We start from the raw sequence: 21,242 nt of genomic DNA, 5'->3' as shown, positions 1-21,242 counted from the left end.
CTTCAGGTTCTTCTATGTAAAATGAAAATGAATGATTTATTTGGTTATTTTTTTGACAAATGGTATTGTTTTTCCTTCTACTGCTGGAGACTGATATAGGCCTGGGATATATTAGTTCTTTTTAAAAAAATTATTTTTATTTTTGAGGGTCTGACTAAGTTGTTAGTTGTCCCACACTTGGGATCCTCCTGCCCCAGCCTCCCAAGTTGCTGGAGATATGGGTATACCCTGCCATGCCTGGTGACAAAGAGTATTTGTAAGTGCCAGCCAGTACCCCTGAGGGGTAGCACTTGTTGCTGTTATTATTAGAATACAATAGAATAGTCAAAGAAGATAGAAATGGCTACATGCCTAGCAAATTTGGGGGGGGGGTTCCTGCTTAAGGAAAAGCTGCGAAGGATTTTAGTTTGTTTTGCTCTTAGATTACAAACAATAAAATATAATGCCGTTTTCTCTGAAGTAACTTACAGTTGATGTAACTTATAAACCAGTGGCTTTGAGGACCTTGAAGAAGAAAGAGCAGAATATGTTTAAGGATGGGAATTCCCTGACTTTGGGCTCCTCAAGCACATAGAATTTTAATCTCCTTGTAGTGTACATTCAGTGCTCAACAGAGGAAGCTCTCTGAAACTAGATGCTTCCTATCCAGCCCAGTGCTCTAAAGATTAGGCCTGCCATGAAGTTAGAGAGATAATTAAATATGGGGAAAAGACCAGAAAGACTTTGAAGTTAAATAAAACCTGTCATCCTTTTGCTTTTGTTAAGATTCTTGGAAATGATTTTGTCACCTTTGTATCTAAAATTGTAGGCTTAACAATGTGCCACCAGTTAACAGAGTTAGATGTTCCTGACACAGAGTAAATATCTGTGCAGTGAATGGAGTAAGTGTAGCTGAAATGACTCAGAAAAGAAAAAGGGAAATAAAGGAAAGGCAAAGGGAATAAATAATTAATGGCGAGATGTCCAGATGTCCAGACTGTCAACAGAGGAATAATGACCCAAGTTTTCAATACTGGAGAGCCTTATTGCTTTCAGCAGGAGGCTGAATAAACTGGTAGCAGAGGGAAATGGCTTTGGAGTCCACCTGGGTTCAGATAGGTCCAGATACTAGGCAGTATTGTTCAAAATTAAAATGGGTCATTTTCTTCAAAAAGTCAGAAAAATGTATGCTGAAAGGCACTAAAACAAAATGTGTCGCCCTTCCTTCCTTCTCACAGTGTTTTAATGTCCTAAGTCAAGAAAAATTAAAATTTTCATTGTTATGGATTATTCTGTTCATTTTTATCTCGTGCAATGCCAGTTTTAAATGCAAATAAAAGAGCATTTAACTAGTTTTCAGAATCACTGAAATTACCCTGTTCTTATCTCTTAGCTGGCACATGTATATTTCGTTCATACAGAACAGTGGAGACACTGCTGAACACCAATGAGGCTGTGGGTTTTTGTTGTTTTAATTACACTTCTTGAGCCATGCAGTCTAGCCACAGTTTACCGATAAGTACAACAGGCATTCCTGTATCATCCTGTCCAGTGTGAGCAGTTAGTGAAAATAGGGAAATAAGAAAGGATATGATGGCATCCTTGGTCAATTTTCTTGGAGCTTTTTTTGTTGTTGTTGTTTTTTAACAGAAAGCATGGCCTCTGAGGGCGGTGAGATCCCCACGATTGATTACCTTGTACTTGTCTTTAGTCTTGCTGAGCTCCCTGCATCAAGGCCAGACCAGAATGCTGTGCACTAGGGCACCTCCCATGGGTTAGGCGAACGCGTGGCAAGGAGCCGTGGACATGCTGGTGCGCGCTCTCCGCGCATGTGCGGGCTTGTTTGCTCCCTCCCTTCCCATCACGCCTCATTTCAAGAACACAAAGAACACTATGGAGAACTTTAAGACAGTAACAGAACTTCAAGTTGGTATGGCCCTTCTGAGTGTGGGGTCCGAGGTGACTGCCAAGGTCACATGCCCAGGACTTAGACCCTAGTGACATCTAAGGGGTATTTTGCCTCAAGGAGCCTCGTCCCCACACTGTCAAGTTGAGGCGTTTGTAATAACAATTCGCAGACAGTTCTTCTTTTTAAATATAGGCAGGGTTCTATTGCCCAGGTAGTACTACCCTTGGTACATAGGAAGCCTTTAATAAAAGTTAGTTCCTACAATTCTACTACTAAGCAAATCTTCCAACATTGATGGTTGTATTGTCGTAAAGGCAGCCTAATGCAAATGCAAGCCAGAGTCATTAAATGTCACTTCTAGAATTGAACAGACTGCAAAAAACATTTTATAAGTCACAAATATATTTTATTATCTCTTTTGAAATGAGTCAGTGTCTGAACAATTGAATAAGCAAATAAAACATACTGCCTTAGAGGCTTTGGAGAACAGAGCTGTTTTATAAAAATACAAGACCTGGGTTCCAGCCCCACATCTCTCAAAGTACAATTTGCTGTCCTCTCTGTACCTCAGTTTCTTGATGTCTAAAGGAAGAGTGTCAGATGTCTGACATGGAATCAAAATTCTCACATGATGTCATAGTGTTTTCCAACTAGGTTGGAACCTAAACTGAAAATGAAGCCATATACATCAATGAATGTGATAAGAATGTGATGGAGAATGTTTTATCATTGCCACCATTATGGATTGAGTATTTGTCCTTTGTTAAGCACCATACAGTTGTACAGTTTTCTTTACAGATGGAGCTTTTGCCTAACAGGACTTATGCACAAATACATATGTCAGTACTATACAGATACATGCTATTTGGTGACCACAGTTCATCACCCTTTAGAAACTGTGAGCATTGCCAGGCATGGTGGCACATGCCTTTAATCCCAGAACTTGGGAGACTGAGGCAGGAGGATTCCAAGTTCAAGGCCAGCATGAGCAACATAGGGAGGCCCTAAGTAACTTAGTAAGACCCTGTCTCAAAAAATAAAATAAAATAAAATAAAATAAAATAAAAATAAACAACAACCAAAACAATGACTAGGGATATGGCTCAGTGGTTAAGCACCCCTAGGTTCAATTCCTGGTACCAAGAAGAAAACTCTGAGCATGTGCTGTCTCATGTTTTAAGGGTTCTGCATACAAAAGACTCTCTAGGTGGCTGAAGAACCTAGACTTAATTTTCTTATAAGACTCAGAGTTTTCTTGATGGAGTGAAAAACTGGTGGGCCTGAGATGACTTGTAGTTTTTCATTAATGTTTAGAGCCAATTATTAAACAGAATAAAAGCAAAGGTCCTAAATACACAACGCTTACCCCTTACTAGTGATTTTATTTCACTTTACTGTTACCTGCACTCATGCACTTATTGTTAGGTATATTCTGTACATAACATTGAGCTTTCCCAGATCTTGTCCCGGGTCTGCTCATTAACATCACACTGGTATACTGAAACTTACTGTAGTGGAAGTATTTACACAGAATGGGCAAATGCTGGCATTTGGGCCTCTTTCCCCACTCTCCTTCCCTGAGAGGCAATTGTAAAACATTTATCAGCATGCTGCAGAGTAGGAACCGCTTTAATGTAGAAGTTCCTCTTGGAAGATTTGTTACAAGCTGTGGCTTTTGTAGGCCATTACAGAACCCATCAGAGATTGGGAAAGGAGGAGAAGAAAATGAACATTCTTTGAGCATCAGTGCCTGGAAGTACATTAATTGTCTTTCGTATAGAGCCCAATTAAAATCCTCTTAAAGACAGGATAAGCTGTGTGATATTACCCTACTCCTGTAGTAGAAGAAACTTATCTGTGGTTTAATAACTTGCTTATGTTGATATACCTAATGAATGAAAAACCAAAACAACCTGTGTTGGGAATGTATTTGAGTCCACACTTTTGTGACTCAGGTGCTTATTATCTTTGCTAAATCCAATGGAAATTGGAATACACTTGTTTTTGTTTTATTTATTTATTGATTGATTTTTTTGCTGTGCTGGGGATTGGACCCAGGGCCTTACACATGCTATACAAGTGCTTACCACTGAACTATACCTCTAACCCTGAAATTTGAACCTATTTTCCAAAGAGAACAGTATTAGATGCTATGATAAGATTTTTTGCAAGTATAATTAATACCACATTCATTCTTTCATTCATTTATTTTTTTCTACACAAGACACTGAAAGTGAAATGGGCTAACCACTCGGCATTTGAAGATTTCACACAGGGAGGAATAGTTAGGTATGAAGTGCCGTGGAAATGCAGGAAGGAACCAGAGAAAATCAGGCGGGTCACTTAAACAGGTAGCCCTCACACATAGGTTTATGCTTGGCCTGACAGGTGGTCTCTAGTGTTTGTTTCAGGGAAAGGCTGGTTTTGGTAGATGTGCTGAGAGGCCTCAGACTGTGGTTAGACAAGGTATCTGTGGGTAGTTTGAGCATTCCACTCGGTGTGTTTAACATTGTTTCTGTGGGAAACATGCCCAGATTGCCAAACCTCCCCCAGAGGCACACCTGGAATGCAGCTCCCCTGCTTTCTAGCCTCTTCCAGCTTTCACTCATCCACCCACAGCCCTTTCAGGGACCTGGCCTCCAATGGGAAGCTTTACAAGGCAGTTCATGGGCCATGCCCCGGACATTGTGGTTCAGTAAGTCTGGAGTGAATCCAGGAAGTTGCATTTCAAACACACATGCTTAGAGATTCTAAGGCAGTGCTAAGAACCATGTGCTGGGAAATATTCCTTAGCTTCTGTTTCATCTTTCCAAATACCAGGACGGGACATGCACTCAGTAATAACTCTCCCTAGTGCCACCTCACATTGACACCCAGTCTCTGTTGAATTACCTTGTGAGATGTTCAGAGCAGTTAATTACTCTTCTTTTTTTATGGTGTTGAGAACTGAAGATGGCACAGGTTCATTAAATAGTTCCAGGTCCCCCTGTTAGCAAATGGGGACCCAGGCTTCTCAGTCTGCCAGTGTATTTTCTTTGGGTTCACAGAGTTGCACTGTTACTACTGCCACCTGCTGTGTGGATACCACCTCCTGGTGGCCTGCTCCAGTTCCTACTTCAGAAGCACAATTGCTTTAGACTGGGAACCACCTGTGCTTCCCAAAATATTTTGAACTCTATTGGAATGATTCTACAGATTTTGCAGTGCAGTAATTTTATTCTTGAGGTTTCTAGTTGCCACAACATTCTGTTAAGCTACAGAACTTTAAAGCACAGTCCTACACAACTTAATGGCAGTCCAGTCAACAAAGCCCCGTAGGGTTCTATCACCTAAGTGACATTGTGGCCATCTTAGTCTGCATAAGTACATGCTGTGATGATATTGATGACCAACACATTCCTCAGGACATATCCCATCGTTAACAACGCATGACTGCTCAGAAAGTAAAATCCAGGGTTCATGCTAGTCAGGATCATTAGATGACAAGGAACACAGTTCTGTGGGTTTTCATTGTTTCAGTTCCTTCTATCACTTAAGGACAGAGAACAAAACAATGGGTATGAGCCAGGAAACCTATAATTTCATTCCATGGTCTGCCTCCAACTTGGGATTTATAGGTAACTTGCTTTATTTCTCCAGACCACAGATTCCTCATTTGTAAGAAGAGAAAGCTCAGGCTCCAGGGTGGAAGGAGAAAATGCCCCCACTGATAGCGTGTTCTTTGACTCGTTTAAGACAAATAAAGTGTTTGTATCGTTAAGCAATGAATTCATGGTTCTATAACTGTGTTCATTTATTTGCTAGTTGGGAAAATAGAAACCTATTTTATCTATCAAATTCTTTAGAGCTAAAATATTTCAGCAATTTGGTTTTTCCAGCATTGAGTCCCTTCTTGGTTGCACGGACGTCTCTATCTCCATGTTTCTTTCATGTCCTTCCTCAGTTTAGTGCCTAGGTCATAAAGTAAAGCCTCATAGGATTATGTTCATTTCAGCCCAGGCTGCTGCCATGTTTTCCCTTAGGACTGATATTGTACTTTATTGCTGAATTGGAACTAAAAATTTTGCTGTAATGAGAATGACAACCAAGCCAGAAATGGTTTTTTGTTTTTTGTTTTTGTTTGTTTGTTTTTGTTGTTCTTATGCACATAATACAGTATAAATTCACTGTAACTACACATGGCTTAACTGGAACTTTATATTCTGAGAAAGCAGAACATTCAGGGGGTGTATTTTTTTTTCCTTTGAAATCAAAGTAATAACCCTGCACTGTTCAGAAATGAATTCCAGATATAGATTTTTATCCAACTCATCTGACATTTTAAATAAATTTTAAACTGATGAATTCAGTGTTTCTGTGATAGACATCATAAACATTTTCCTTTTTCAAAAAGCAATCTGGGGAGTGTATATTTGTACTGTAGTTAATGCTGTGTTAAGTCAGTGTAATATAGCTGCTGCAAACATTTGTAGAGCAAAGGAAGAAAAGCTTTTATTTAAATCTTGCCAAGAGCAGAAATAAAATGAGCAAATGCACACTGGAGTGAGAGGCAACATAAAGATTGGTACTGTCTTATTACTGTAGTGTAGCAGCATTAGCATTTTATTTAAGTTGCATGTCACATGCAGAATCATCACTAATAATTTTACATCTAAGTGTGTGCTTTATAAGAGATGTTTGTTGAGTGAACAAATGTTGGATAAGGCATTTCTTTTCTGCCACAGAACTGTCATTTACTCAGCATGGAAATTAGATGCACATACCCTAATTGTAATATTGTTTGTATATTTACATAAGAATAAATGAACATCTGTTTTATTTAGTTATGAAATATTCTTGGCTGACATGGGTATCTACCATGAAGACAATTTTACCAGTTATTTTCACTAAATTATATGATTCTGGAAAAGAAGATTGGGTTATATTGTCTATTTAATCTCTATCATGTAGCACAGAGCTTGGATGTATAGTGTGTGTGTGTGTGTGTGTGTGTGTGTGTGTGCATGTGTGTGTATGCATGCATGTTGAATATCCTTCATTCCACATGCTTGGGACCGGAAGTGTTTTATATTTCAGAATATTTTTATTTCTATAATGAGAAACCCTGGGAAGGGACCCAAGTCTAAACATGAAATTCATTTATATTTTATGTTCACCTTATACACATAGTTTGAAGGTAACTTCATACCGTATTTTGGGGGTGACTGCATTTCACTGTATGAAGTTGGGTGTGGAATTTTCCATTTTGTGGCATCAGGTCAGCTCCTTTTAGAAAGTTTAGGCTTTTAGAACATTTTGGAATTTGAAATTTGGGATTAAGGTTGCTCAACCTGTATGTCTAAATCGTCTATATACAACACACACACATACGCAAAAGTATACATATATATATAGATAGATAGATATAGATATATGTATATATATATATTTTGTTTGTGTGTGTTTCAGTGTGTGTATGTGTATAAATATATAAATATATATTTATAAATGAATATTCTATCAAGGAGTAGGTCAGCAGTTTCTATGCCATGAGTTATTTACAAATTAGAAGACCGAGCTTCCCCTGGGTCAGAGAGGTTTCAGAGGTAAGGAAAATGGTTGGGATGGGCCGAGCAGGAGAAAACGAAATACCTTATTTGACACATATATTGCAGTAGAAATCATCAGGTCTTGGGATTTATGATGTCATCTCAGACACTCTGTCTTCTCCTTTGATGTTCTCTCTCTCTGTCCCTGGTTAGTTTTCAGTCCAGTCTGCTGATTTAGCCACAACTGTGGTCTTATGCTTCTGTTCCTCCTTGAACTTCAACATTGGTGCCCACGTGTGGGTGAGAGCATCATGGGGTGCTATGGAAGTCAGCCGAACTTCTGTGCTGTCAGTCAAAGCTGGGTAGGTGGGGCTGTATTATTTTTTCCCCTTTTTGCTCTATTTCTGGATGTCACAAATTAACTTTCAGTCGGTATGCTTGTAAGTTTCCATATCTCAATGGTATCTGGCTGAATTTTAGCCAAAACCATTTGTGGTGAAGGTCTTCACTGGGCTCTGATGGGGATGCCAAAACCCATCGCATTTTTTATGTCATTAGATATCATAAAGACGTTGAAATTATGTCTTCAAAAGTTGTTAGTCTATTTCATAGAAGCCAGCATTTCCTTATTATGATATGTAGAATAAGCAGTTTGATCTTTATACAGAAGATCTATTAAGTAACCATGCACTTATCCAAATTGCAGTGTGTGGCATGTGGTTCTTGGCTGCCTGAACCCACCACGGCTGAGGTTGCAGCTAGTTGAAGGGCATCCCTGCCCCCAAGTGCCAAGTACCTTCTCTATCTGTTCATTCTAGCTTAATTTTTTTCCATCTCCAAAAGACCTTCCCACGCTCCCCAACTGGAAGGATGTCCTGATGTCTATCTGAGAACAGCTTATTCATTTCCTTCCTGACTGCCTTCCTGGGCTGGCTGAGCATGTGCTATGTGCTGGGCACTGTCCTAGGCACCGAAGAGGCCGTGGTCCACAAGGAAGTCTACAGCCCATTGGAGAAGAAAGGCAGTGAACAGATAATCCTATCAGGGCAGGATCAGTATCAGAAGCCAAAACAAAGCTATCTAAGAAGGGTAGAGAGGGTGAGAGATTGTTGGAGTCTGAATAGTTAGCATTTGAGCTGAGACTTAAGTAAAGCCAGAAGGAATTCAGACGGGTTTCTAGAGGAGCATTGTCCCAGGCAGAAGGGAGCCTGTGCAAGAGCCCCAGGGTGGCAGGAGTTGAGGGTGCTCATGAAGCACGGAGGAAGGGGGCTGGAGCAGGGCTAAGAGATGACAAGTGGGACCACACCAGGAACACCCTTGGATGCCAACACAGGAGTGTTTTAGTTTGAAGGAAAAGGAAGAATAATGGAGGTTTGGGAAGAGGGGTGGCCACATTCAATTTACACTTTCAAATTGCCAGTCTGCCTGAGGCATGGAGCATCTGCAGAAGGGAGGCAGGAAGGAATCGGGGAGAGCAGCTCAAAAGTTATGAAATAAAGGAGGATGTGGGGACCACAGTGGGTCTGTGGAAAAGACCCCATGTTGTCAGAGGCTAGATATTCTGAAATTGGGGCTGGTGCTTGGCATTGGATATGGGTAGACGTGGAAAAAACAATCAAGAATGATACCAGTTTTTGACCTGGGCAACTGGGCGAACAGCCGTGCTGTTTCCAGATGAAGAAGACCAAAGGAAGAGAATAATAAGTATTCTGTCTGGACATTAACTTTGAGATTTCTGAAAGGCATTTTAGTAGAGCCATCACATGGGAAGTTGGTTATGTGGCTCTGCAGTTCAGTGCAGAAACCAAGACTATAGACAATCTCCAATTTATAGTAGTTCAACGTATGGTTTGACTTACGATTTTTTGACTTTACAATGACCCGAAAGCCTAGGCACTCCCTAGAAATGAAACTGAATTTTAAATTTTGATCTTTTCTCAGGCTAGCAACATACAATATGATTCTCTTTCTTGAGCATCAGGCCAGGACTTCCAATCAGCCACAAGATCACAGGGGTCAACAGCTGACGCTCCCCAGTGTGCTGTGTTGCTGAGCTCAGATGTGCAGTAGATTCCATGCACTAAATGCATTTTTTTTTTTTTTTTGGTTTATGATCTTTTCAACTTGCCATGTTTTCTTCAGGACAGGACAAAACTCCATCAGAAATCAAGGAGCACCTTTACATATAAATGTAAATGACATCCATATACAGAAAACGTTGCACAAGTATAACCATGCATTTATGTCACAGGTGTATATTTCCAATTCATACCCACAAGTATTCAAGAAGTGCACCTTTAAATTCAACTCAACAGCTATGCTTTGAGACCTGATTCCACTCAGTATTGGGAAATTTAACTGCCAAATCAGCCAACCCTTCTGATTGGTTAAATAAAGTTGACTTATAGATACAGGTAACTTTGGTTTGTTGTTTCCCCTGTAATTCCTGGAGGTGTGGAAAGCCTCATGACATAGTGGGGGGTGTTAAGGGGGGGTTGTCTGTCCCATGTTGGCTTCCACCTGGTCTCCTTCCTTCACAGCATGGGCAGCCTTCTACTGCCAGGCCGGACACATCCTGGCCTGCAAATCCCCATTAGGTCTGTGGACCATCTACTTGGAGGCCACACATGGCTCTTCTCCTGTGTCATATGGACACAGAAAACTTTGGTGCACACAGTCATTTGAGAGCTACATTGTCCTTTGAAGTGCAGAGTTTCTGCCGCACGTGGTCCTAGGTGAAGAGTAGAGCAAGATCCCTTCTACATTCGCTCGCCAGACTTCCTCTGGGCCTTAACCCCAGTGGGGAAGTTCTAGAGAGATCCTCGCCAGCATCGAACTCTTCTGGTCCAGCTCCCACTCTTCTTTTCCATCAGCCCAGAGGTGGTTTTTATCTCCTCTTGTACAAAAGGAAACAAGCTCACCAAGTATTCTTCCCAACTTTGTTCTTCTCTCATTCCTTGAAATACAGTTTTTGAAATTAAAAACCAGGAGTTGACATAACTGTCCTCAGGTTCCATTATGACAATTATCCTTTGAGGATGGGAGGTCCTCCCATCCCCGTGGAGGGAGGAAAGGAGGAAGGTCATAGGGTAAAAGGAAATATGGTGGGGGAAATAACTTAAGACTTCACCATGTCATACAGAACCAGAGAGCAAAGTGGAAAGACCTTCTCTGAGAAGTTTCTTGGAAACCTTATGTTTTAAATATTAAAGTTGACTTTATATATTTCACTCCACATGTGTGCTTCAATATAAAAATCAGTGTGTTTCTGTCCTCCCATGTCTTCTGTTAAAGTCACCACCCAGGAAGACATGCCTGGCCTATCCCATCACTTCTGTGGATACTATATCCCAGCACAAGGAGCAAGGTATTCATTAATAGCTTGGAATTTTTGCTGAATAAGGATTTAAAAGTTCCATCCTTAAAAGCAAACATCAGGAGTGTTAATTCTTCACTACCACACTCTCTGAAGGGCCTTGCAAAGCAACTAGCATCTGTACTTGTCCAGAAAAAGATTTACATGCCTGTGATCTTGCCACATGTACCTCTGCATCTGCCTAGGTGATTTTGTGTGTGTATTCCAGGATCATCTTTTCATTTGTATTTATTTTATGAAACAAAACACTGACTAAGGTTACTGTGACATAATTGTGAAATCTAGATATTGACTATTCCTCTTATCATGAAACCTGAACAATTGGTGGGAAACTCAAATTGAAAATGTCCTAATACGTTTTTTTCCTTGACTGTTTTCACCAACATAGGAGGTGAAGAGAGCGAACATTCATTGTCCTCCTTTTGTCTACTTGAGATGGCACCATGTACCATCTGAGTTCCACCACATATTAAGAAGTGGGGCTTTTAGGCACCTTCACTGTGACCTATGTTTCTTGTCCTTAAAATGCTCTCAACTGTAGTTCTCAGGTGATGGGATTTAAGGAAGACGAATAATAACTGCTTACCATCTTAGTTGGGGCAATGGAGTCAAACTACCCCGTGTGTCACTGATGAAGCCATACTCTGCATGTGGCCTGGGTGTGAGGAGCAGATGAGATTGCCATTGCTTCCCTTTCCCTTGTGCACTCCGGTCTAAACCTTGGACCAACCCATTTGAGGGACAGTTTGGGGCTTCAGATGTTCATACCATGATTAAAGAGTGGGAAAAGAGACTGGGATGCCACTCATGGGTGTCCCTCAACATGGAAACAGGAGCATCAGGAAAGACTCCATTGTCTCTAGCAGTTGGGTTCAAGATGGTACCTGTAATGCTTGGCATCGTTGGTATTTTTAGGTATTTAATGTTTATGGGAGTAACAATAAGTACTCTATTGGCACTTTCTTATTTAAAATTTGTAGTCAGCATATCAGAGATACCTGTACTCCCATGTTTACTGCAGTACTATTCACAATAGCCAAGGTTTGGAAGCAACCCAGGTATTCATTGATGGATGAATGGATGAAGACAACGTGTATAGAAAGATGACCAGTCACAAATGAACCACTTCTCAGTTGCCAGTCTTTGCTCATATTAAAAACAACTGATAAATGTTTAGTTTTTATATCTAATCTCTGATTATTAAAATGTTTATAAAGTTTATTTTTTTCAGAGAGATGTAACTCAGTATGATAAAGTAAGGCAGAGTAAACTTTGTTCTGTAACAAAAAATGTGGTATATATGTATATACATAATGCAATATTATTCAGCTATAGAAAAAAATAAAATCCTGCCTTATGCTGCAGTGGTCATTATGTTAAATTAAATAAGCCAGAACCTGAAAGACAAATGCCTAGTGTTCTTTCTTATATATTGAAGCTAAAAAAAGTTGATCTCAGAGTAGAAGAGAGTAGAACAGTGATTACTAGAGAAGGGAGCTGAGAGGGGACAGAGGCAGGTTAGATAAAGGAACCAACTTAGAGTTAGGAGTAATAAATTCTGCTCAATCAGCAGAGCAGAGGGATAATCATCACAATAACCTATTATGCATCACATGAAGAACTAGAAGAGAGGAGCTCAAAGCTCCAAACATAGAGAATTGATAAAGAGGTGAGAATACTAATTCCCCTGATTTGATCAGCACATATTGTATTAAAATGTCACACCATACTTCATAAATATGCTCTATAATATTATGTTAATTAGGAAAAAATTAAAATGAAACAATAATAATACAGGTAACAACTCTATGATGCTGGGATAGAATTCATTTTACAGAAGATGAAGCTGAGGGTCACAGTAAAGAAATGTGCCCAAGTTCTCACGGATCTTGAGAGTCAGGTCCTGGAGCCTTGTGACCCGTAAGCTCAGTTCTTCTTGGCTTTCACAAACCACTGTGCTATAAAGTTATTTTCTTGGCTGATAATGTTATCCCATGAAAATTTTAACTAAATCTGGAGTCCAGTGTAAAGTGTTTACTTTGTTTCTTTTTACTCTATCAGCAGGAGTTGTAACCTAAGGGATTTGGAAATAGATAAATGTAGCATCAATGACCATCAATTAATGATTTCTCTCTTATTTTTATAACTTTTTACAACTTTTCTTAGAATTTTACTTTTTACATCTTTTGTTAAATACCTTAAATATGCAATAAAACAGAGAAACCAATATAATAAAGAAATCCATGTACCTAGGTTTAGGGCTTATTAATATTTTTCCACATTCAGATCCTTTCTTTTTTTCTTTTTTAAAATTTATTTGTTCTTTTTAGATACAGTAGAGTGTATTTGGAAATATTATACACACATGGAGTACAACCCATTCTCGTTAGGATCCTGTTCTTGTGGATGTACATAATGTGGAGTTACACTAGTTGTGTATTCATATATGAACATAGGAAAGTTATATCTGATTCATTTTCTTGTCTTTCCTATTCCCATCCCCCCTTCCTTCTCTTCCTTCCCCCCTTTCTAATCCAATGAACTTCGATTCTTCCCTTCCCACTCCATTACTATTTGTCAGCATCCACATACCAGAGACAAAATTTGACCTTTAGATTTTGGGGATTGGTTTATTGCACTTAGTGTGACAGTCTCCAGTTCCATCCATTTACTGGCAAACGCCATAATTTCATTCTTCTTTATGAATGAGTAATATTCCATTGTGTATATGTACCACATTTTCTTTATCCATTCATCTGTTGAAGGGCATCTAGGCTGGTTCCATAGCAGTTAGAATGGCAATTATCAAGAATACAAGTAATGTTAAATGTTGGTGACGATGTGGGAAAAAGAAATACATCGCTTGTGGGACTGCAAATTGGTGCAAGCACTATGGAAAGCAATATGGAGATTACTCAGGAAACTTGGAATGGACCCACCATTTGACCCAGATATCCCACTCCTTGGTTTATACCCAAAGGACTTGAAATCAGCATACTACAGTGGCACAGCCACATCAATGTTCATAGCTGCTCAATTCACAACAACTAAGCTGTGGAACCAACTCGGATCCTTTCTTTATAAGGAAAGAAATCCTTTTGCACTGATGGATGCATCCTGCTTCCCTCGCACGCATCCAAATCTTTTCCCTCCTTCCTCAGAGGTAGCTACTAGGTAAGTTTATATTGTATTTTAAAAATTTACATAAATGGCCCAATTTTGTGTGTTTGCTTTTGCAGCTTCTATTTTCCCCTTAGGGTTACTTCTGAGATTAGCTCGTGGAGATAGAGCTACGATACTTAGTTTTTGTTTTCTTCTTAAATGTATTTAGTTTTATGTATCTCTTTCCACACAAAACTTTTTCCAGTGCAAGAAACAGATGACCTATGTGGGGTCTTTGAAGTCTCCTGAAAAGGCCTTCTTCTCTGGGTTCTTGTGAGTGGTCTCATTGGCGTGAAGAGATTTTGGAATCAAATCTGTAGTATCCTTTTTGTTCAGGCTTTTGTGGCTCAAGCACTTCCACCTTAATTTTGCCCAATCTCAATCATTTCCCCACAGGCAAAACATCACATGATAGATATCCAACCTTACCTTGGGCTTAAAAATTATTTGTCAAATTATAGCAATTAAATTATAATAAGCTGATTAGCACAATAAATACATTAGAAGACACTTATCAGCCATTCAGACTAGGACAGGTTTACTTTTTAGGACTGAAACACCAGAGAGAGGTCTTTACTTAGGATTTAGTTAGTGTTTATTAGCTTGAGTCAGGCACTAGTGTTTATCTAAACTGGGACATGTCAATTTAGGGCATTTAGGGTCATTTAAAAAGAGGGATGCTTACTGGTGCATACACATGGCACCAAAGCGCACACAGTGAAATCCATGCTTGTGATGCTACTTGTTCCACCTTCACAAAATTTCAGAACCAGGACAGAAAAATGACATTAACTGAGTTCTCACTTTGGGCCGGGTTAAACATGTCACATTTTTTATTCCTTGTTCATTTCATCTGGCAGTGATGATTCAGCATTTGACCCAACATTTGATGAAGAAACCGAGGCTCCACGGGCTTATCCAAAACTAACACATGGCCCACCTTGTGACCACTGGGCTTTCTGGTCAATCCTACGTTTCCTTTGCTCCTCCTGATGGGTATTGTCATCTAGGTTGCTCTGCAACCCCCAAAGCCCGGCAGCCCTGGCTCCCTGCTGAAGTGGTGCCAGCATTCCTCCACCATCACATGCCCGTCCACTGCCAGCCCGTGATGATGCCCCTTCTGGGCTAGGATCCCCCATGGCTTCTTTAAATGGTGGCCCCTGCTGGCACAGAAGCCTCCTTGTCAGAGCCACCAGCTGAACACCAATACTTTTACCCCAAAGCCCACTTGCCTTTTAGGAATCCAAGTAGACCTTTCAGGTCTCAAGGGCAGGTCTGCACCTTTCCTTCTTCTTGACAACTAGATATGAGTGCCAAAGCGAATTTATCACTCCTGCCATGAGCCTGGGCACAATGTTGGTATGAAGTGTAAATATTTGAATGTTAATTATCGAAAAACAAACAGGACACCGTGTCCAAAGCAGATGAATGCCGTCTCAGGAAGCCAGCAGATCCCGGCTGGTAGGCAGCTCGTGTTCTCTTTGCACAACCAGTGATAGACGTCTGGAATCGTTTCCACCTCTCCCTCCCCCAGCGGAATGCTGCCCAGAGTGACTCACGTGTGAGTCTTTGCCTTTAAAGCTCTTTCCCATCTGCCCTGCCTCTTGAGCAAAAACCCCATCCTGCGGAAATTATCTGAACCTAGAAAGACAGTGCCGTCAGCCTGGAAGAGGAGCCCACCCTTGTCCAACCAAGCCCACTGCATCTGTACCTTGTGTATATACTCTCACCCCAGGAACATTCGACCCAGGTGTTGCACTGGCTTGAAATGACCAATACCTCTTCTGCACCGTCACGTCCACATCCGACTCTAGACTTCTCTTCACTGAAGCACTTCTGGATTGCTTTAGTCCATATTTCTCCTCCATACATTCAGTAGTGTTGGGACTTAACAACAATGCAGTGTGTCATGGTGCCTTCCTCCCTGGCTGGCACAGTGCTGGGGATCATAAACTTGGATGCCTGCAGCCTCTCTGGAAATGTGTGTAGGTTGGCAGCCCATGGTGACCAGGGAAAGTCCCATTGGGGAGGTGTCCCAAGACATCTCCAGTGACTGCTGAAGCCTCCCCGGGAATATGGGTTTCTCAGGTGAATAAGAACAGGGATGTCAGCGGATGGATGTGAGGGGATGAACTGGTCTGGTTAATTTAGGGAACTTACCTGCAGTTAGGCATCGTAGTTCATGGCAGAGAAGAAAAGAAGTCATGTAAAGTTGAGCCGCACAAGATGGTTCATGCTGTAATCCCAGCAATTCAGGAGGCTGAGGCAGGAGGATCACAATTTATCAGCCAGCTTCAGCAATTTATCAGGGCCCTAAACAGCTAAGCAAGACCCTGTCTCAAAATAAAAAGGATGATGCTCAGTGATAAAGCACCCCCGTGTTAAATCCCCACTACCAAAAAAAAATTATAAAGTTGATGGTTGCATAGCACCTAGCATTTTTTTCTAGCTTTATGACAGTGAAAAAAAAAAGTAACTTTGGACAACGAAGTAGAAAAGAACCTCTTGGAGCTTCCGTTTTTTTGTATGCTAGATGGCAATACTGATGTTTACTAAAGAGTTTATTGTAGTAGGGAATTGTAAATAAATATATCAGTTGTTTTCCCCTTTTGGTCTTCCACAGCAGTATTATTGTCTTTGTGGAGTTGACTACTCATAAAATAAATCCTGTAATGGATTTCAAGTACAAGTTCATAGTGGTGTATACCAAATAAAATTAAATATATAAATTAAAAAAAAACAGAAAACACACACAAAAAAAAAAAAAAGAGTTTATTGTAAACTAAACTGCAATGAACTCAAATGTGATGGTGCTTGTGAGGTGCATGGTATGACGCCCGGCACGCATGGATATTTGGTGATTGGCAGCCCCTGATCACTGCTGCTGGTTCACTCCACGGTACCTTGACTAGTCCTGTGGCTGCTGTTGAGAGCAGAAACCCAGCCATCCAGCAAGCTCGCCATCCCACACTCAGTGACCCAACCATACCTAGAGAGGCCCAAACACTCCTGCCAGGCTGAGAAGCACAGCAAGCTAGACCCAGCCTCCCTCCTAACCCAACCAGGAGCCCACACATGGGCAATCCCAGCGCCATACATTCCCCCATTTATTTTATTATTCTTATCTTTTATTTCACTTATTTCAAAAATATAGATTGGAACCCTTCCATGGCCCAACCCACTTTGGTGGCCCAAGAGGCCTGCAGTCACCTCACTGGAGCAGGCTCACATATCTGAAGCCCTGGTCCCAAAGTTTTTAGCCTATCTTTGCCAAGCAAGGTCCTTCAAGTCTGTCAGTCCTAGTAGAACGCCTCCGAGCACACAGGTCAGGGAAGCCACATCCATCTGGAGTCACACAGCCCTGAGTCACAAAGAGGAGGCCCCACCTGTTATGGGACTGCCCTTCCTGGGACAAAGGCCTGACAAATCCTGCCCCCTAGAAAAGGATCCTGGGGTCTCACCACCACACTGCCCTGCTGACCTGGCTGACCTTTTCTTTCTCCTCTTCTGGACATTAGCTTAAGAATGGGCTAGGACTAAAGAGAATGGATGAGGGAGTGGACTCGACTTAGCGTTTTGCCTTTAGCAGTATGGAGACTTTCATATATGATGAAAAATGGAAAAAGGAAAGGGCCCGTGGTAAAAGGAGACCAGGAGGTGGTGATGAGATAGAATTCCAGCGGGGGAGGATCTTCCTCTCACACAGACTGAGCGTTTTCTCAGATATGTGACAAGAGCTAATTTTAGAAAAATGATTCTCAAAAGAAAATGACTCCCGAAGGCTATTAAGATACAAGAATGTCTCACTATAGCTCACACACTAAATCTTTATTATTTCAACATTAAAATAAATACCTAGCTTTAAGATTAATCCAGACATCTCTCACACACACACATGCACACACACGGGTGTTTTTCAGACCCACAGAAAACCTGACCAGCTGGCATTTATAGCAGACACATCAGTCAAAGTGTGTTTGGAAAAAAAAAAAAAGAAGAAGAAGATTCCATTCAAGAAAGCTGGCAATAAAGCTTGTCAACCACGGGGCTTGAGAGGGACATCATTAAAGCAGAAAGGCCTAGAATTAACCTCTCTCTGCCCTTGAACAAAATAAGAAGTTAGCTACGTTAACCTAAGCTGCATTGTAATGTTCATCTGCAGCAGTGTTTACATTTCATAATTTCATCTGACAACTTGTGATAAATTGTGCCTTTTGGAAAATGTGATTTCTTTCAGAACAATTGGAAGGAGAATTTAAACACCCTTTTGTACTAGTCCTGAATATCCATGAGGGACTGCAACTCACTCCTTTGTTTGGGAATTAGTATGGAAGATATGGGCACCCACCAACCTTCCTAGGCAAGTAGAACAATTAAAATCATTTGCAGCAGCGGGGCACTTTTGATTTGCCCTGCAAAAATAGAAGTTTCCTGGAGGGTTGGCTCGAAAGAGAACAGAAGTGGGAGAAAGAATGGGGATGGGAAAACAGGCCGAGAAGATCCACTGGGAATCGAAACCTTCCCACTGCCAGGTAATAACGTTGGAATTGCCGTGGGAAGGAAGAGAAAGCCACACCGCATCAGGTTTGTGTATAACCTTACCAGAGCTCTTCCCAAGGGAAACCTGGCAACAACTCCACAGCCTCAGTCACTTAAACCATCATCGACAAAGCACACGTGAAGGTCTGATTAGGGAGCACTTTTCCATTGGTGCCTGGGGACAGATGATGGGCCTCTTATACCTCCCTGATGCCACTTATATCACACCAGCTAATGATGGCATGTTAGCAGTGAGTCTAACAGACGACTTTGTTTGAGCTGTGTCATTACGATATTTCAGATGTACTGTATTAGGGGGAAAATATGCTTTCTATTGCTTAGCCAAACCTCCCTTTCTGTTAGGCTGTATTTTTCTTTCAAAGGAAAGCATGATGCATGGATTTCACATTGATGGCAACCCCTACCTCTCTTCCCTGGGTTTGTTACAAATATGCTGATGACTGGGACCCACTGTACTTAGAGTGATTTCTGTAGCATTTTGCTAGCAGAGGATTTGCAGTTGCCTTGAGATTTAATCATTTTGGAGAATGTTCTCTTAATTAGCAACAGAAGGTCTGAAGCTACAGAAGTTGCAGCAAAGGCTGTTCAGATTATTAAAAGTTGAAGTCTAATCACAAATGAAAGCAGCAAACCCGTTCTGTTCTATAATTACTGTGGGAGCCACATGTGTGTTACCTGACCAAGCAGCAGCATTGGGATCCTTAGGACTTTTGTGGAGCACAGAGGACTACGTGGATCCCACCCCTTTCTGCTTCCTTGTACACCAGGCAGAGAGAACAACCTGTCCCAGGGTCCTGGACGCACTGCAGGTTCCTCTGTCCCTCTCTTATCTGTGTGTCCAATTCTCCCTCCCTATCATGTCTGCCATCATCTCCCTTGACAAGCAAGACTTCCCATCTCTTCTGCTGGAAACGAGGTGTTTTCCCATAATGAAGTCAGTATCTGATCATCTGAAACTTTTTGTGGAATTTAGCAGGTTCACCGTGGCTTCCTGATTCCACTAAACTAAAGGCAATGTTAATTCATCTATGGGGGAGGGAGGACCTGGCCCTGCAATCCAAAGTTCCTGACCGTCTCCCAACAGCTGAAGGCTTCACTCTCCTTTTGCACACCCCTCCACTCAGCACACACCTCACCTTTGTCAATGTGTTTTTAAACAATTCTCTTAAGCTAATGCTGAAATAAGGAACTTCTGTTTCCCATTCTGCCCACCAAGCTGCTGCTCAGTGCAGGGAAATTAGGAAATGATAATTCCCAACCAGAAGCAGAAAGATGGCCTTTTAAATGAAGGACTGCAGACTTGGTGCCAAAGAATTTGGCCTTTCCCCTGGGTTCCTGTCCTAGAGCTTCTAAAACTTTTGGAATTTCCTAAGCAATAGGAGGTAACTCACATAGCATCCCTAGATAGCTTCAGGTTGGGGACTGATCACTTGAAACACAAGGTAAAATTACAGAGTTTGAAGAACTTTGGGGAACTCGGGAAGAAGAGGGGTGCTGGAGGTTTGAGTTCAGTCGGATGGCCAATAATTCAATCAGTTATGCTAATGTAATAAAACCCCAATAAAATCTCTGTCACCAAGGCTTAGTGGAACTTTTTGGTTGGTGAACATTTCAATGTGCCAGGAGAGAAACACATAGATTCCACAGGAGAGGGTTTGAAACCTTTGAATTCCCTCCAGATAGCACCCCATATTATCCTTATGATAAAACTATAACCATAAGTACAACACTTGCCTGAATTCTGTTAGTCTTTCCAACAGAGTGCCAGATTTGATGGGTGTCAAAGGAACCTCCCAGATTGGTAGCTGAAACGTAAGAAGCTGGCATTCAGAGCTGGCATTCAAAGTGAGGACAGACTTGTGGATAACTGAACTCTTAATTTGTGGAGTGTGTGCTAACTTCAGGATGCTCGTGTCAGAGTATAGGAATTCACACAACTACAGTGCAAACAGAGCAATTGCTATTAAGGGTAATTTTCCAATTCTATTAGGTATCTTGAAATACTGGAAACTTCTAGACCTTCCTGTTGGGCATTACAGCTTGAATCACTGTCTCCTGAGTTGGCAAGTTAGGCTGGTAATGTAGATGCTGCTCCAAGAGTGGCCTCAGACTGCACGTTAGCAAACTGCTCATTACCAATTGCCAAAGTGATGTTACAGGGAACTGGTGAGTAAGTGCTTAGAAACTTGGACAGATACTGGACTTTGCCATGACATTCAGGCATGGAAAGAAATATAAATATATCAGACAGTGACAATATGGGGGGAAATGATCCTTTACCACAGATACTTTGGGGAGCCTAACTTAGAAACTATAACTTCAGTTCGTATGAGCAGATGGAATCAGAATTTAGTGTTAAAAGTGTGAACCTTACAGCAACCAGATTGGGCATGTAATATCTGCTGCAGGCTATCTCTGTGGTTTTGAGAGCTGCTTAGCCTCGCTGGGCCTTAGCTTCCTCATTTAGAACATGGACATAGCAATATTTCCTAACTTACTAGGTGCTAAAAAGACCAAATGAGATCATCCAGGACAGATGCTAAGTACAGGGCCCAGCACAAAGCAAGCTAACTGCTGGTATTTCTTCTGAGTTCATTTCCTGGCATTGGTGATTCTGTCTTGGTTGTAGAAGTAGAAGGGTGTTATTTGGGGACACTGTTGAAATCAACATGCACCCTGGCATGACATTCATCCACAGCCACCAGAGTCTCTGAGGCTTTTCTTCATT

The 21,242-nt window shown here is 41.2% G+C and overlaps 1 protein-coding gene across 5 annotated transcripts in view; it reads left to right on the top strand.

Moving 5' to 3' along the window:
- The window catches only part of St6gal2 (ST6 beta-galactoside alpha-2,6-sialyltransferase 2), a 77,512-nt gene that overhangs the window by 17,236 nt on the left and 39,034 nt on the right, over positions 1 to 21,242 (top strand). The gene's annotated exons all lie outside the window — the stretch shown is intronic.

Source organism: Sciurus carolinensis, chromosome 13, assembly GCF_902686445.1.
Source record: "Sciurus carolinensis chromosome 13, mSciCar1.2, whole genome shotgun sequence".
In the NCBI taxonomy this organism is placed as follows: Eukaryota; Metazoa; Chordata; class Mammalia; order Rodentia; family Sciuridae; genus Sciurus; species Sciurus carolinensis.
The sequence above is the reverse complement of the archived record's forward strand: the minus strand, read 5'-3'. Positions and strand labels throughout refer to the sequence as shown.